We start from the raw sequence: 15,410 nt of genomic DNA, 5'->3' as shown, positions 1-15,410 counted from the left end.
CATTTAAAACCTGCCAATCAGTTATAACCTGCAGGAGGAACAGTGTTTTTTCTAACCACCTTTTAATACACTTTTTTAAAAACAAAGCTGGCAGGCAAGTCAGTTGCTGAACACGTTTGGACACAAAGTTTCAGATTTCCGACAGACGTCCCCTTCAGGCTCAGGCTGAGATGGCAGCTCAGATTGTTGCAGGCAGGTAGGCTGATTAGACCACTCACCTGAGGCAGCCGCTCACTGGCTGCCAATAGGAGCACACTGGGTTTTATACTGTTCTGCACAAATCCCAGGAATCCAAATCAGAATAGTCAGACTGTATATGCATATGTAGCCCAGGTCCAGAAGGACTGCAAATGGACCTTCCTTTTGTCCAACAATCAGGAACATTCTGAGCATTTTTGTTTAGCATCTTCTCAACGTCTGTGAAATATAAAGCTGTGAAAACTATTAGCTCCATTTACAAATGTCTTGTATTTTCACTTCCTAGTCACTCGAATGTTTCGGTTTGTCAAACAAATTTTTATGTTAGACAAAGATGACGTGAGTAAATGAAAAAAAGCAGTTTTCAAATGAATTCAACCTGACCATTTCCAGTGTCAAACATTAATTAACCTCTTTGTAAACTCAAAAATGAACCGTAATTAACCACGTTTTTTTTAGGCTGACTTCAGTAACACAAACCACACTTTAGTGCCAGGACTGTAGAATCAAGAAATCACTTAAACGGAACCTGCCTCACAACATGAAGTAGGTTAAAAGGTCTCAAAAACAACACATCATGCGCCAACCTAAAGAAATTTAAGGGCATGTGATGAACAAATCCATTGACATCTGTCAGTCTGGAGAGGGTTTACAAAGCTGTTTCTAAGAGGTGAACCTTCCCAGGAGTGGCTGGCTTACAAAGGAACCCAGACCTTCAGGACCAGGACGACTTGATGTTATTGATAGGACCAATTTTGCAGAAGATTCTGAAGGGAATTCCTTAGCATCCGTTCATAACCTTAAGCTCTAGCGCACCTGGGTTAGGCAGAAGGACAATATATTAATTTTATTAGATCATGAAGATCTCCCATTTAAAAGGTAAAATGTGGCAAAGATGGTAAATGGACTGAACTTATATAGCGCTTTTCCAGTCATACAGACCACTCAAAGCGCTTTACACTAGAGCCACATTCACCCAATTGCACTCACTAACGCTCACACATTCATACACCGATACGCAGATCGGTAGGCAACTTGAGGTTATGTGCCTTGCCCAGGGGCACATTGACATATGGCAGGAGGAAGCTGGAATCAAACCCACAACCTTCTGATTGCAAGACGACTACTCTTCCTACTGAGCCACAGTCACCTCAGATGGCTAAACAAGTGCAGTAAACCAGTAACGGGAAAATGTCTCTCTGAAAAAAGTAAAAAAATCAAGCACATGTGTCTAAATATAAAGATAGGCATAATTATCAGTGGAACTAAGCTGTAAGTACAGGGTGCAGTTGCAGATGCAGTGACTAATGTGACATTGTGATGTTCCTAAAATAAAGGAAGTGGTTTCTCTTGCATCAGTAAAGTGTTGCTAAAACAAACTAACTGATACTGTCCTGAGTAAAAAGCAGACAGATTCAGGTTTCACAACACAGTGGAAAAAGACCTGAGTGGGTTGATATGAACCTTATGAGATATAAAAGCAGTATATTTAATCTTATACATTTAATTTAGTGACTCTGGTTGATACTCTGGGGTCTGTCATGTGATGCTGAGCCTTTTTTTTTGCTGTTTTTCATACACTCTAACACAACTCATTTCAAAGCATCGTAACTAGCTTGAGTTATAGAGGTCATTAGAAGTTGCACCACTTTCTGTAGAAAAAAATGAAACAACCCTCAAACCACACCAGAAAGGTTTGTTATAAGTTGTATCTGCTACTTCAAGAATCACACATGCAAGTAGCAGATCTGTCCTCAGATATGTTCTTAGTTTAAGGTATTAAGGGCTGTTAACTCTGCTGAATACTGCTGAATCAGAACCTACCATACCCTAGCACTGAGCCCCAACATTGTAACCAATGCATTGGTACAAAGCAGAATGTTTTAAACATAAAATAATATAAAATATAACTGTAGTTGAATTCACACTCCTGCAATACATTTTTGTGAATGTGCTTCTAGTCCCTCTATACCGAAGCCACTAAATAAGTGTAAACAGATACCTGCAGAAGTTTCTTATTTATGAGAGTCCACCCGTGAGTTATTTAATCTCAATTTAAATACAACTGTTCTGTGAAGACCTCAGGTTGGTTGAGAACAACACCTATGAGCCATGTAGGGGGCAGAGTAAGCATGTGGATGACAATGCTGTGGTGTGCCTTTTCTTCAGCAGGAAAAAGGAAACTGATCAGATATGATGGTCTGATCTTTGACTTTTACAAATAAATACAGAAAAGTGTGGCATGTATTGATGTTCAGACCGGAGATATCATGGACCTGAGCCTGATCTTTCCATACTGTCATATTCTGTGGCTGTAGTGGACCAAAGAGCGGACAAACACTGGGCAGCAGCAGGATGAGAACAAACACCCTTCTTTAATCAAAAGGTTTTCAAAAACGTTACATAAGTATTTCCTGGAACAAACATGAGTAGAACCAAAAACTTACATGAGTTCTCAGTGGAAGAGCGTAGCACAAACAGAACTTAAACAGAGGTAGTGAACGTAAGGAACCAGCAAGGAACAATGAAAACCAGAGAGCTTATCAACTGAGGAAAGTGGAATATGGACCAATGAGACAGGGAGGCAGGTAATCAGAGGAGACATGAATCAGGTGTGGACCAGGCTGCAGAAAACTGAGGGAATATGAATGGTTGCTATGGTGACCAGACTGGAAGACAAAGGGAACATAAGAGAAACTAGACTATGAAATTACCAAAGGGAAACCGGATCAAAAGATAAACAATACTAATTCACAAAGAGGAGCAGGGAGGTAGAGGAAAAGGAAAACTGACTATGAAAGTAAACTATGAGAAAGGGACTAAAACAAACTCAGAGAAAACAGAACTAAGCAAAACTATGGACAAAGATAAATAACCAAATGAAGCATAGAATCAGGAATAACCAGGAACTATAGGAAACTCAGAAACTGGAGGGAACAGAAGAAACACAACAACCTAAATTCCAAGAAACTGGCAACATAAGAATTAACAGAAGAAACCATAAAGAAACCCTAACTACAAAAAGTAAATAAACCTAAACCAACACTGACAGAACTAACTGGGAAGGAAGCAGGGAAAGCGAGAACTAGAATAAATGTAAACCAAACGTAAACAATAACTAAAGCTAACCTATCAAGAGGGACTGGAAAAATAGAGACAAATTTGAAAAACTAAGCTAGAGAATAATAATAATAATAATAATAATAATAATAATAATAATAATAATAACAATAATAATAATAATAATAATAATAATAATAATAATAATAATAATAATAATAATAATAATAATAATAATAATAATACGGTGGCGCAGTTGGTAGCACTGTTGCCTTGCAGCAAGAAGGTCCTGGGTTCAATTCCCGACCGGGGGTCTTTCTGCATGGAGTTTGCATGTTCTCCCCGTGCATACGTGGGTTCTCACGGGTACTCCGGCTTCCTCCCACAGTCCAAAGACATGCTTGTTAGGTTAATTGGTAACTCTAAATTGCCCTTAGGTGTATGAATGAGTGTGTGCATGGTTGTTTGTGTGTTGCCCTGCGATGGACTGGCGACCTGTCCAGGGTGTACCCTGCCTCTTGCCTATAGGCTGCTGGAGATAGGCACCAGCTTCCCTGTGACCCACTATGGAATAAGCGGTAGAAAATGACTGACTGACTGATAATAATAATAATAAAGAGAAAACCATTCTAAGTAATAAATAAGAAAACAACACAAAGGGAACTGAGGGCGAGGGGAGAAAGAACTACAGAACACTAGGAGGCAGGAGAGAGAGAAAAGAACTATCAGGAAACTGAAAGAAATAAACAACATGACTACAAAACCCAAAATAGAAACATCAAGTTGAAAGAAAACAAAACACAAAGTCCAAAAATGTCAAACCCAACATACTATTTTACATTTGCAGAAGATGTTTTGAATAGAGCTCTGTGAGATGTTTAAAGCTTGGGATATTATTTTAGAACCTAATCTTGCTTTAAACTTCTCCACATCTTTCTCCCTGACATGTCTGCTGTGATCCTTGGTCTTCTTGATGCTGTTTGTTCACTAATGTTATCTAACAAACCTCTGAGGCCTTCACAGAAAAGCTGGATATTTAATGGAAGATTAAATCACATGAATGTGGAGTCCATTTACGTTTTAGGTGACTAAAAAAAAAATCAAAATCAAACAAGAGGTGGTTGATACAAATTGACAACAAACCCTATAGAAACCCTGTACCACTTCCTGTTGGTCTGTTTTATCTCATAAAATCTCATTACAAACGTACATTTTCCAAAGCACCGTGTTTTAGGTTTGGCATTAAGTTTCATGTTGCTGATGTTGTTTCCTGTAAAAAAAAAAAGTTTCCATTGCTTTTGTTGGTTAAAGTGTGAACCTTTTTCAATGACGACAGCCACACTTTCCTTATTACTGCAGAGGAGGACCAAGCTATGACCTCGCTGCCCAGCTTTCGCTTCCTCTTCACCCTAGAGAAAAACTAACTAGCACCTTAGTTAAGGTATAAACAAATATATTAAGTGTTAATTTATTAAATAGATGCTACAGCATCAAAAAGTACCCAAATTAGAACAAAACTGACAAGATTTCCACTATATGTTGGAAAGATGCACTAATTAACACGTGGAACACTGAGGTGAGCAGGACATTACATGGTTGCTGTTGCTGTGTGCACCACAGGTGAGAGTGGAACCATGTTGTTTCTGGGAGAAAGATAAATGGTAATGCTGTATAATTATCTGCTCTCACGAGTGTGCACATCAGGATGTGTATCAATGATCGTGCATTTTAACCCTGAGTCATTATTCTTCATTATTCCTCCATTATTCATCACTTATTCATTATTCTGGATTTTCTGCAGGCTGCAGCAAGGTCTGTTGGTTATCACCGCAGAAGCCGCTGCAGCCGTCCTGCCAGTAAAATATCAAGGTCAGACTTTCTCACTCACTCATTTTGAGATCTTTATCTCTGCTTTCACATACTAGATTAAATGCAAATAAATTTTTTTGTCATGCCAGACTGCTACTATGGGAAAATTCACGTTATTATTCTCCAGGGGGCAGCATTGCCCCAGTAGAAGAGAAAGCAGGGTCTGGGTAACTTCTCTTCAGGGTCGACAGAATTTAAAGATGGGTCGTGAAGAAGTCATCTCCTCTGCATTAGGAGATGACAGTTCAGGACATTTGCTCTATTTTGTATAGAAATTGTTTATTAGCTGTGAAGAGTAACTATTCAGTGCAACACTGAGGAAGACAATATTATTGGTACACAACATAACTGTGAATAATATCATTTTAGAGTTTTAAACTGATTTGTTGTAATCAGGTTTGCAGAGCCTCTTGCTCACACAGCTTTTCAGCTGTGTGTGAGCATTTCCATTGTGTTTATACATGCATATACAGTCATATTCAACAAATTGGAATATTATTGGAAATTTCATTTATTTTAGTAAATCAATACATGTTGTGTAACAAATTATATAGATTAATTCGACACAGACTGATGTTTACAAACCTGTATTTCTGTTATGATGTTCTGCTTGAAGCTAATAAAAACACAATTTAAGATCAGAATATTACATTAGACCAATAAAAATACATTTTTAATACAGAAACATGGGCTTGATGAAGAATATGTTTACTACCTGCTTAATGGTTATTTCAAAGGGTGTTTTTAATCTGACAAATGAGCCTCGTCTGATCCCTGTAATGTTGAAGTAGATGAAGGAGGCATCTTGAGGCAGGGGATATTTCTTCTTATTTCTCTATGATGTCATACATACATCACATACATCATACATCACATAGCTTATGTGATTTTACCACATAAGCTCAAGTCTGTAGCTCAGTGAAAAATTTTGGACAGCACAAAATCAACCACTGGATGGTGCTAAGTTTCTACGCTTTACACGAAAGTGTCAGTGATGCAGCAAAGCCCCGTTTGCAGTCTTTTTTTCGTGTCCTCTATATATGTTACAGGAAATTATGAATGTTTTAGGTAGTTTTCTGGAAGAAATCAAGAATAGAAATTCCTCATAGATAACACACAGATGCCACCTTGAAGTTACTCTTAAACGACGTGTATAAATCAGCGTGTATAAATACAAACGTAGATATATTTATGGATTTATTCTATATATTCCAGATTCACTAGTTCGGTTCCTTTAAATGAATTAATGCACTTGCTTTCAGTGTCGCTGTGAAAGTGTTTGGCTGCAGGCTGTTTTTCTGTTCACACTTGAATTGCTGTTCCCTCCTCTGGTGCCTTCAGTTTGTCTGCATCTTCTGAACATTCGCCCTGTGGGGAGCAGCAGCAGTCACTTCATTACAAGAGAAAATACATTATAATGTTGTTGAGCGGGGAGAGCACAATGTACAGTCAGAGATTTCCTTTTGGAGACAGTCGCTCTTGATGACTCAAATGAAATATGAATGCAGCGAGTGTGTGTGTGATTGAGGGTGCAGTCATCGTGTGTTGATGGATAACTTTCCTTCCTCCTCTTGCCACACGTTGGTTGTCACACTGGTGATGAGTGGCTTCCTCCTGCCTTTCTTGTGGGAGGTAGGGTGTCATAGTCTTACAGGCAGCTGCCAACATGCAACCCTTACGCCTCAACCCATTAACCCTTCCAATTCAAATGAGTTACTCCATACTCATCGTCCATTTTATCATTCCACTCACAACACAGCATCCTAAATCAGCAATATGGTTTCCCTTTTACACATTGCTTTAGAAATAAAAACAATACTGAGAGGGAAAACAGCAGCAACAAGACTTATTACAACAGCATACAAGGAAACAACAGAGCACAGACGGCGCTCAGCTCCAGATGGCGCTTCCTGTGCCAGGCAGGAAATGGCACCGAGCTCCCTCACCATCATTTTTCATTTTAGCGGAGAACAGAGATGATCATCACTTCATCCCAGCCACATCCATTTCCCTGAATGCATGAGCTGTGACTTCATTCCTTTTTGTTCTTCTTCTTCTCTGTGTGCATCCCAACTGAGTTGGCGAGAAACAGATGAACCATGAGACCACAATTTGAGCGTTTGCTTTGCTCTCTGGTGTTTCTGTATGGAAAGAAGAGGATTTCATTGTCACTTGACCAAACAAATCACAGCTATTTTCGACTCAAAAGCATAGTTCAAGTTCCAGACAGGGGGTTACATACACTTATTCTTGTAAGGAGTTGATGGTGGGATTGAAAAACCTTTTGCTGCTTGTGGTTTTTGTGAACAGACCAAGTTGGGGAGTGTGGGGAGATAAAGTGAGACCACCACTGTAGCACCTGACTGAGGTGGTCACAGCCCTGCATCAGCTGGCTGGTGAAAGGGTAAACTAGTGATGTGACTAGAGTTTGATGTGTAGCAATGAATGAGGGTCTGTATGTCCAGCTGACCATAAATTTAAGGTAAAAACACAAAAAGTTCACCTTGGCACTTTGATGCTCATTGTTTCCCACCATAAATACACACTGAATGAGTTGCTCCGAAGCATGCTGAGACAGAACAAATGGGGTCAGCTAAGTATAGTTTATTCAGTAGCAGATATTTTGAAATGAAACAGAAACGATAGTCATACACCACCATTGTGTTTAATCGTTTAGGAGTTTTCTGATACTTATGTGTAATGCTCTATCAAGCCTGCAGAGCTCGGTTCTACATAGAGGTTGGTGGACCCTGATCACCGCTTCATTACTGTGTATCTGTTGCTCATGGCAGAACAGAGCTGTGCTGTGCAAAGCTGGGTTACAAATGTTCAGCGGTGCTCTGTGAGATCATCTGGTCATCTCAAATCAGACGCAACCTGGTCAATATGCACAAAGACCAAGATGCTTTTCACACAAGATGGAAGACTTATTGTGACCTAAACAAAAAAGCTGTTACCTGAAAGGGATCTCTAACAATCTTAGGGCAAAAGGTGTATTTAAAAAGTGAAGGAAAGGAGATGTACATTTGTATATAATGAAAACTGCTAGCTAATAACTGCCTTTTCTCACAATCAGTTTACGCTGGTATCAGTACCACGTCAAGTACCACGACAAAACTTTTGTCATCTTGCTCAGCTCTTTCTAGCTCCTCAGTCAGAGCAGCGTCAGGTACATTTCCAATGTGAAAGCAGCCCCCCGCTTCACGCCTCTTTGGGTTCTACATTGTCGGCTTGCTTTTTGAAAGCTCACACACGTGTGGAATATCGCTGGCTTCAGTTGTGATTGAAAATGACCAGAAGCAGTACAGGGGCCCTTTTCAGCCTGGTATTACAGCATGCATCCTGATGGCTCAGATGTAAATAAACAAGACTAACAAAGACAATTTAAACCTGCAAATAAAATCTGTCTTGAGTGATGGGCTACCTGCTTTTCATGCCAATAAACACAAATGCTTGTGCAGAGTGGGCTGTTATTCACAGGTCTGCTGGTGTTTCTCTAACATCAGAAACACTCATCATTTCTATCTGTGTTAATATTCTGACAATAACACAGCTCAGATTCATCTGAGTCATGCTCGTGCAGTTATTCTGTCTATAAGCTCTTTGTACAATTACCCTGGCAGCTTAACATACAAGAAATGAGGGAGGAAACAAAACAAATATGACTTCATTGAGCTCAGCATCAGTGCTTTGAGATTTTTACTCCTTAAACAGCACAGCAGTAAAACAGCTGACAGCTCATAAGCAACCCTCAATGCCTTTGTGCATATGCTGCTTAAAGTGACTATAGACAGATTTTGTGCTTTGCATGGGTCATTTTATAATGCAGTGACTAAATACGATAATGAAAAAACTTGATAGTAGAGATTAAATCAGTCACCCATACAACATCCTGAGATCTGTTGAACAATTAAACCCTGACTTGTGAGAAAATGAGAAAATAAAACTAAAACTTTTTTATTGTCTTTACAGTATTCTTGTAGCTGTTCATTTGCTTTGGATTAGCTAACAACAAATATGACTTTATAATGCTATTTATTTTTTTTTCAACCCAAAAGCTAATCAGATAACTCTGCTGCTTGAGGGGAGTTGTGTCACGTCAGTGGGTAGACTTTCAGTACTTCTCAAGACAGACTGAGGCCAGACTGCCAAACACATGCAGATACAAGTGTCCCAGACATCCGCTGAAGGTGGTTTTAACAAACCTCACACACAATGTGTCTTGTTCGAATTCACACCTGTCTTGAGCAGTGTCCAGACATGACTGGATCATTCAAGATGCCTGTTGGTGCCAGGTGTGAACAAGGTCAGAGACTTATTTACAATAAAATAAGGCAAAACAACCACATACTATATAGGGCACAAGTAAAAAAACATGGGAGTGGTTTAAGATTCAAGGTCTCCAAGGCCAAAATAAACAAACACTCCTGTTAACTACAAAATAAAGCACAAAATCATACATTCAAATGGGGTAAAACATTACAGTAGCAGAGCTCCCTGACTGACCACAAAACAGCCAGAACAATAATTGCTGAGAAATTGTACCAGCTTCCACTATGTTACTGAACACTTCAAATAACACAGCCTGAACTCTTAGCATCTGCATGCCCTGAAGAAAGCACACCAATTTCCATAAGAATGTTCACAGAAAGTTACATTTAAAGGCCATTTAAGCCAATATTTGTGTGTGTGTACATATTTCAGTCTGGATGCATGCTTTTGATCCAGTAGGCAATTACAACAAATTCAAACTTGTGTAGCATCAAATGTCATTGCGACTGTATGTTGATCAGTCATTCAACCCTGAAAAAAGAATGCTTCAAATAAATAATTAAAAAGCCCAAATTAATAATTCAATTCAGTTTATTTATATAGCGCCAATTCACAACACATGTTGTCTCAAGGTACTTCACAAACGTCAGGTACATACATTCCAATTAATCCTAACCATTGAACAGTGCAGTCGGATTCAGTTATTTATTCAAATTGGATAAAAAGTTTTTCTATCTAAGGAAACCCAGCAGATTGCATCCAGTCAGTGACTTGCAGCATTCCCTCCTCCCGGATGAGCATGTAGAGACAGTGGACAGTCACTGGCGTTGACTTTGCAGCAATCCCTCATACTGAGCATGCATGTAGCGACAGTGGAGAGGAAAATCTCCCTTTTAACAGGAAGAAACCTCCAGCAGAACCAGGCTCAGTGTGAGCGGCCATCTGCCACGACCGACTGGGGGTTACAGAGAACAGAGCAGAGACACAAAGAGAACAAAGAAGCACTGATCCAGGAATACTTTCTATGGGAAGGAAAAGTAAATGTTAATGGATGTAGCTCCTTTAGTTGTTTCATCTAGAAAGAAAGAACAGATAAACTCTGAGCCAGTTTTCAAGGATAGAGTCTGAAAGAGAACACATAGAGTTAGTTACAGTAAAAGCTCAGTCAATTGCCATGTCAAGGAGAGAGAAAGGGTTAAACACCGAAAGACAGGGCTATGTGGATCATCGGTAGAGGGGGAGCATTAAGTTGTTGCCAGCAGAAGCTCGGACGATTCCCCTCTCCAGAAAGGTGTCACAGGTAGACACAGAGTCAGGCCAGGTGTAGCTTCTATGAAGAGAAAAGAGAGAGAACATAAAGTTAAAAACTGAAATAACAGCAAATAATGCAGAATTGGAGAGTAGTGTGAGAATGTAGCGAAGAGGGTGAAAGTGGTCATTATATCATCCAGCAGACTAAGCCTATAGCAGCATAACTACAGAGATAGCTCAGGATAACCTAAGCCAGTCTAACTATAAGCTTTATCAAAAAGGAAAGTTTTAAGCCTAGCCTTAAAAGTAGACAGGGTGTCTGCCTCACGGACTAAAACTGGGAGCTGGTTCCACAGGAGAGGATCCTGATAACTAAAGGATCTGCCTCCCATTCTACTTCTAGAGACTCTAGGAACCACCAGTAAACCTGCAGTCTGAGAACGAAGTGCTCTGTTAGGAACATATGGAACAATCAGATCTCTGATGTATGATGGAGCTAGATCATTAAGGGCTTTATATGTGAGGAGGAGAATTTTAAATTCTATTCTGGATTTAACAAGGAGCCAATGAAGGGAAGCTAAAATAGGAGAAACATGATCTCTCTTTTTAATTTTCATCAGAATTCTTGCTGCAGCATTTTGAATCAGCTGAAGGCTTTTAACTGGATTTTGTGGACATCCTGATAGTAATGAATTACAAAAGTCCAGCCTTGAAGTAACAAATGCCTGGACTAGTTTTTTAGCGTCACTCCTAGATAGGATATTTCTAATATTGGCAATGTTCCGGAGATGAAAGAAGGAAATCCTAGAAACCTGTTTAATATGGGGTTTAAATGACATGTCCTGGTCAAAAATAACACCAAGGTTTTTTAATTTATTATCGGAGGTCAATTTAATGCCATCCAGGTAAGTCTTTTTTAAAGACTCCGGTCTTGTCTGAATTTAGATGCAGAAAATTTAAAGTCATCCAAGTTTTTATGTCTTCAAGACATGCTTGCAGTGTCATGATGGGGTTTTGGGTCGGACCAAAGTGCAGACAAGAGCTTGGCAGCAGTATCTTAGTAATGCTTTGGTTTATTTTCAAAAAACTTAACAAAAACATTGCAGGAACAAACCAGAGACAAGATCAAAAACTTACATAAGCACGGCAGGTTCTCATGGCAAGTTATACATGGTTTTCCAAAACGAAGCATAAACAAAGCATAGTCATGGTGGGAACGGGGTTGTGACGAAGACGAACCAGAAACACACAATGACACAAAACCAACTAATATACTGAGGGATAACAAAGGGCAGGTAATCAAAGAAACAGGGAACAGGTGTGACAAGGAGGCAGAAGGAACAGGTGAAACAAATACAAAGACTGAGCATGGGTGAAAAGACTAATAAACAAACAGAAAACACAGACCAAGCAAAACTATAACCATGAACTAAAGTAAACAGAGAAACTAGAGGGAAACATAGGAACACCAACAACAACAACCTAAGAACAAACAAATAGCCCATAAGGAGAACCTGATTTACAAAAGTAAACAACCCAAACATAAACACTAACTAAAGGAAGACCTGGAAAGAGAACAAATACCTAACCATAAATAAACAAAGAGATAGTAAATGAGAATCCAAGGTAGACAAAGAACTATAATAATAATAATAATAATAATAATAATAATAATAATAATAATACCACACAAAGTAATAAGAAAGCAACCACGAAAGGAACTAAGAGCGAGAGGAAGAAAACAACACACACTAGGAGGCGGTAGAGGGAGGAAGAACTAATACACATGATACAAAAACCAAAATAGAAACATCAAAGCAAAAGTTAAAACACAGAGCCACAAAACAAAGTCCAAAATGTTACATCCTGACATGTAGTCTATCTAACTGGTTGGGCTCATCAGGATTCATGGATAAGTAAAGCTGAGTGTCATCAGCGTAACAGTAAAAATTTATTCTATGCTGGCTAAAACAATATCAATGCCAAAAAGAGGATGTAAACTTATGACTGGAACTTTTCTGACTACAGATGTAACCTGAAACTAATGAGTAGCTCTAAAATAATCTATAAGAGAATAGGCAGCATAGTCTTACTAAAATATCTCAAACAAAATTAAACATACAGTCCATTTTAGCTTAATTTATAATCATAATTTATATATATATATATATATATATATATATATATATATATATATATATATAATTCATTATATATACATATATAACTATCCTGTCAAACTCAACTCATTTGAAGGTATCCATGCTTCATTAACTTCTTTAATTTCCTGCACAGAAATAGGTTATCATTGATTTTACTAAATCAAATGTGAAAATGATTTCAGTTTAATTTCTTTTGACCTTTACTCACTCTAAATGGTCACTTATTTAAACCTGTTACTTTAACGCGTGCACAGAAAGCAAATCAATCACTAAGAAAATAAGCATCTTTATTCATCTAGCCCTCAAATCCCTAACCTAAATGGCATTTGGACTTTTTATATATATATATATATATCCCGTCTGGCCTTGGAGCACATAGTAAGCAATCCTGCCCCCTCTGAGAGCAAATTAATATAAGTTTTAATTGATGCCTATGAAAAGGTTTCTCATTGCCAGGCTTTCACAGAAGAAGCACCTCATGATGGGTAAAACTAAGGAGCTTTCTCAAGGACGTAACTTTATTATAAATAAATATTTATGACTTTTGTTACATATCCATTTCCAGAGTTATGAGTGTTATAGCAAGTCCTTTTACCGTAAATCAAACATGATGCGTTTCAAAAGATTTCTCACAAAGGAGTCAAAAAACCAACTAAAATGATTGTCCAAGAACCGAAAACCACTCAGATAGTTTAAGAAAGACCTGGAAATAGCATGTACGATTTATCCATAAAACAATAAGAAATTCTTTTAACTGCCATAGGCCCGATGCTCGCTCACTGCACAAGACTCCACAGATGAAGTGAAATTATGTAGAAGCCTGTTTAAATTTAGTTGTAATACATTTAGACAAGTTGGTGAAATACTGTGAGAATATAGTCTGGTAAACTGATACCAAAATTTAACTCTTTGGACGTCATTGCACACACCATCGTTAGACAATGCCCTTTTATTGTCGGTCGCCCAACTTAAATCCAGTCGAACATCTGACACAATAACTGAATGCATAAGAGGCTCCCAGAACCCTAAAGAATTAAAGCTGATTTGTGTCAACAAATGGGTCAAAATTGGGCAATGCAACTATTTTCTCCACCAAGAAAAAGAGGTTTTTATTAACAGCAAAGGCTTTTTTGCTAAACTCTATCCATCCATAGTCTGTACCAGCTTTTGCATGAAGGTTTGTAGTTGTTTATAACTGTATTAGGGCTGTATGTGTGTGTGTGTATTTTGCTGTCATGTGGAGATGATGCTCTACAGTGTGGGCCCTGTGTTGAACAGATGTCACTGATGCTGATACTGTCCCCGTGCTGAGTGGGAACAAATTACAGCCCCACCCTCACAACACACACACACACACACACACACACACACACACACAAATATAACCTTCAGATTACACATGGCCCCTATCAGAGAACGCTGCCTGGATTTGCAAGATGTAAATACTGAGAAGGTAATCCAGCACAGGGCACAGAGGTGTGTCTGTGTGTGTATGTGTGTGTGTGTGTAGGGGGGGTGGTTTAACATAGTATGAGATTGTGCTGGGCACCAGATGGTGGTTGTGTATGTGTGTGTTTTAGAGGGAATTTTAGGCACTGACATTGGAATTATGGTGGTCTGTTTCTGAAGTGCTGCAGATGGACCTGCAGATTAATCTATTTTTTTTGCTTCCCACACAGGAATCAGATGGGAAAAAAACCAACAAAATGTAACAGAAAGGAGATGGTTTGGTGCCTCCTTCCACACTACTGGAGCGTTTAATGATTTTTTAAATCATAATTGGTCCTAGTTCCACATATTTATCAGATCTGCTTTTTAACAAAAACCCACGGTGAGGCAACATTTTCCTACTATGGCCCTCATCTATAGAACAGCTTTCCTGCAGACCTAAGGACACCAGAGACCACTAATTGTTGTAAAAAGCAAACTCAGCACATATATTTTTGTTTGGTTTTGACTTTTAGAAATTAATTATTTATTTCCATTTTAATTACTTCTGTCATTTTGTTGGACTTTTAGATTAACTTCATATCAATTTACAATAACAGCATTTACTTTTCTTGTTAGTTTTTTTGCAGTGATTATTAACATTTTATAACAGTTGTTTAAATTGAATATATTTTATTTATTATTTATTTATTTTAGTTAGCTAGTTGGTTGGTTAGTTAATTATTTTCCCCCATCTATTTTCCTACAGATGCTTGCCCAGGCTGTCCCTCAACTTAATGCCACCACAACGAACTTGTCCTTTTAGTGTTTCTGTGCACAGGTTGTTTGGGTTGGTTCTGCTCTCTCACTTCTTTCAGGGTGTGACCGACAGGTGCATATCCACAGCTGTAGCTTGTTAAGGCTCATCAGGAGGTGCTTAAAGAGGGCCTGGATCCCCAGAACAGATGGCAGAGCGGTAAACAGGCTAACCTCTTTGCGTGTGTTTTTCTCCCCGATTCAAGTTATGATCATTTTTTTGTCCTTCCTCATAGAATCTTCAGAGGATCTCCTGGAAGTATTATCGAAAACCAGGAAGACTCATTCCTTAAGTTGGCGTCTACCGCGGAATCATTACCCAGTCCCCCTTCCTTGTTTCATGGCTGCAGCTTC

This window comes from Girardinichthys multiradiatus, chromosome 19 (assembly GCF_021462225.1).
Source record: "Girardinichthys multiradiatus isolate DD_20200921_A chromosome 19, DD_fGirMul_XY1, whole genome shotgun sequence".
NCBI classification, from domain to species: Eukaryota; Metazoa; Chordata; class Actinopteri; order Cyprinodontiformes; family Goodeidae; genus Girardinichthys; species Girardinichthys multiradiatus.
Note: the sequence above shows the minus strand (reverse complement) of the source record.